Genomic DNA, 4,099 nt, shown 5'->3' on the forward strand with positions numbered 1-4,099 from the left:
TGTATTTATTTTGTGTGTGTGCAAATGTGTGTGGAGGTACACACATACAAAGATCAGGGCACAACTTGCCGGAGTCAGTCTTTCCACCTTGTGGGTCCTGGGATTTGAAATCAGATTGTCGGGCTTGGCAGTAAGCCTCTTTACATGCTGAGCCATCTCACCTGCCCTCTTCTAGATTCTTAAATATTCTGTTTATGGGCTGATAAGATGGTTTCATGAGTAAAAGTGCCTGTTGCCAAGTCTAACACCTGTCCCCTCCCCAGGACCCCCATGGTGCCAGTAGAGGGCAGATTCCTGCAGGTTGTCCTCAGACCTCCACATGTATGCCATGCTGAACTCGTTCACCTCCATAAATAGTTAATGATTCAGTAATAATTCAGTCTCTTTCTGTGACTTGAATCACAACCCTGACTGAAAGAGTGCCCCCAAATCTTCCTGTGGTCTAGATTTACCTTTGGGGCAGTTGGGTAGGAAAAGCAGATTCCAGCCAAGTTTTTATGGTCCTTTGAAGCAAGCCAGGGATCTCAGCTACCCAAACCTGCCTAGAGATGACCAGTGTCTGTGTAGTTTGTCAGCTACATCTGCTCACAGCTGTGTCAGCCGCTGGCCTGCAGGTGGCGCCGGCGGACTCTCGGGGACCCTTTCCCTCCTTCCCCTTTCTCAGCAGCAGGGGCAAGGGCAGCAAGGGCCCTTCTCTGCAGCAGGGACTAGGGCAGCAATTCAAAGCAGCTGCTTGCCGGGTCTGGGTGGCCCCTGACAACAGTGTCTGTCTAACACACCTGTAGCTCTCCAGCTCCGTGTCCCCGCCCGTTCTTCCACAGAAGTCACACAGAACCAGAGAACCTGGGGCCACAATGGCTATGTTTCCCGTGGGAACCCCAGGGTTTGGAGGGAATGAGGGTGTCTAAAACAGGACACACTCTCAAGATGTGGACAGCATAGAGGAATTCTTTTCTTTATTATTTGGTTTTTCAAGACAGGGTTTCCCTGTGTAGCCCTGGCTGTCCTGGAACTCACTCTGTAGACCCAACTGGTCTCGAACTCAGAGATCCACCTGTCTCTGCCTCCTGAGTGCTGGGATTAAAGGCGTGCGCCACGACCGTCACCCAGAAGGAGTTATTTTCTAACCTTGGGACTAAAAAACTAGGAAATATCTTCTGCCCCCCAAGAAGACAGCTTCTCATGCTGCTCAGAATTAGATCACATTCAGACATCACATGATCACTCTGGTGCCGTCATACCTCAGCTGTAAGTGCTTCCCCATGCCGCACCACATGACACACACCATAGCCCAGAAGAGACTCCACTTACCGCCGAGGAAACTGAGGCACAGGGGGATCGTTGGTGATCTCAAGCCTAATTCCTTCGTAGGGCTGGGAGAGTAGGAAGGCCCCATTTGAGCACAACATGACAAGAATCCAAACTTGCCTTAGCCACGTATGGTGGTGTGCACATCTACAGCCCAACACTTCGGGGGTAGGGACAGAAGGAGCAGGAGTTCAAGGCCAGCCTCAACTACACAGTGAGTTTCAGGTCAGTTTGGAATATATGAGATGCTGGCTCAATAAACGCCCCCCAGACAACCAACTTTATCTGACACATGGTTGATGATTTAGCCAGTCATGGTGGGACGTGACTGTAATCCCCACTCTGGGAAGGCTGAGGCAGACTGAGACTTCAAGTTCCTAGAAGCCTGGGCTATAGATCTTTATATAATAATAATAATAATAATAATAATAATAATAACAACAACAACAACAATAAAGATTTAAAAATCAACCAATCAGTTCATCAATCAATCAACTCTGTCTGGGTTTTAAGAATTTCTTAATCAGACCTTCCTTCACCTTTCTTTTCTGTCCTCCTTCTTCTGTGTGTGTTTTGTTTTGTTTAGAGTGTGGGGGGTCTTAACTATGCCCCTGGCTTTCCTAGTACTCACTATGTAAACCAGGCTGCCCTGGAACTCACAGAGATCCGCCTGCCTCTGCCATTCTAGCTGGGACTAAGGCGTGCACCACCTTGCCCAGAAGTTATTCAATTTTTATCATCCTTTTCCCCTTTTTCTCCTTTTCTTTCTGTTTTTGTTTGTTTTGTTGTCTACTTATGTTTTGAGACCAATGGAGTCTCACATATTCTGGGATGGCCTCCAACATCCTCTGTGTAGCCGAGAATGACCTTGAGCTCCTAATCCTCTTGCCTCTGTTATCACTGTGTGGGGTGGGGGCCTGTGTGCAAGTGCACACGTACCATAGAGAGCTAGAGAGCACGAGGTCAGAGGACAGCTTCCAGGGACTTCGAACTCCTGATTCTCCTGGATGCTCCACTCTTGGAAGAGGGTGAATGGGCGAAGGGATGGCCAACCTCCCTTTTGAAAGCAGGGAAGGTGGGATTGAAAACTGGAGGACAGTTTCAGTAGACAGCACTGGGAACCGATAAACTGATTTTCTTCCAACTCTGCACTCTAAAGATTTCCTTCTCCAATCAGAACAATCACCCATCAATTCTACCCCTTCTAATAGCTGGATCCCATGGGAGTGTGTGAGCTCGCGATATGTAATCAGACTGGCTTAAAAGTCTTTGTCTGTCTATTCCACCCCCACTTTACTTTTGTGAAACTTTTGATCTGCCTGCCTCCGTGCCTCCTCCTGCCCCTCAGTGCCAGAATCGCAGCCCATATGGGGCTCAGAATCCAGACTTCTTGTACCCATAAATAGTGCTACTTATTCAGTGTTGTCCTGATCTCCTTCATATTTGTAGGATGCTAAGGGCTTGCCAGCTTGGTGGCACACACCTGACATTCACTATGTGGGAGGCTGTCGGGAAGAGGGTGAGCTCAAGGCCATCCTGGACTACAGAGTGAGCCTGAGGGCAGCCCAGCACATAGCAAGAACATCTCTTTAAAATAATAATAATAAATGAAAGAAAAATGGGGGAGGGCAACGCTGGAGAGGCAGCCCCTGAGCGGTGAGCAGTGAGGCGAGAAAAGGCCCTGGCCTCCATCCTCAGCGCAGTGGAAACAAAACAGCAGCCAGGGCAATCTCAACTCCCAATTTCCCCGTGCACGTCCCTCTGCCCCAGTTATTCCCACAGCACTTGGAGTTTGGACTTCCCCTCCCACCCCTCACCTCTGCACCCTCTTTCAAGGAACTTTAAACGTCACAAACTTCCTTGAAAGAGCATGGCGTTCACTGGCAGGAGCTGTGACCTTCATGATCAAAGAGCAAGCAAGCTCCAGGAGGGCAGGAACCATTTTCAGATAACAGTGCACACCAAAGGGAACATCCGGCACAGTGCACATCGTCCTCACGCACTGGACTGGATGGATTTGAGCTCCAGCCTCAGCTACGTCTTCGTGTCCGAACTGTGCCACACCCATTTAAGTTGTGCATGACATCCATTTAATACATGTTTGTTAGACAGTTTCTCAGAAGCGAGTCCTGGGCCAGGTACTGGGGATCGCACTGAAGAACTCTAACATTTAGTTACAAACACTGAGAAAGGAAAACCACGAGGAGACCCAGAGGAAGGGGGAAGCTGAAGCTAGATCCCTGAGGCAAAATTGTAGCAGGTCTTCCTGGGTGGATTACCACAGCCCTCATTTCCCACAAGGAAGGGAGCAAGCAAACTTGACAGGTCAGAACTCACAACACAGGTCCAGGATGATGGCTCGGCAGGTAGAGGTACATCTGCCAAGCTTGATGATGTGAGTTTGATGCCTGGGTTAGAAGGAGAGACCTGACACCTAAAAGTTGTCCTCTGACCTCTACACATTCACCATGGCACGTGTGTGTGCGTACACACACACACACACACATGCGCACACACACACACACTCATGCACTAATTAAATTAGCCCTTGGACATAGCTAAGTGTGGCTGTGCCTACCACGGTTTAGGCCGGGGCATGCTGAGTTGACGGCCATCCTGAGCTATGAGAGAGACCTTGTCTCAAACACAACAATCCCTTCTGGACAGCGCAGAGAGGCTGGAAAAGAGAGTCAAGATCGCACCTGCATTTTGGAAATGCCATCCAGGCAGCAGGATTGGAAGGAAATCCCAGCGGAGCTCTTATTTAATTAGGAGCTGACAGAGACCAGCA

The sequence above is a fragment of the Myodes glareolus genome, chromosome 18, assembly GCF_982192425.1.
Source record: "Myodes glareolus chromosome 18, mMyoGla1.1, whole genome shotgun sequence".
In the NCBI taxonomy this organism is placed as follows: Eukaryota; Metazoa; Chordata; class Mammalia; order Rodentia; family Cricetidae; genus Myodes; species Myodes glareolus.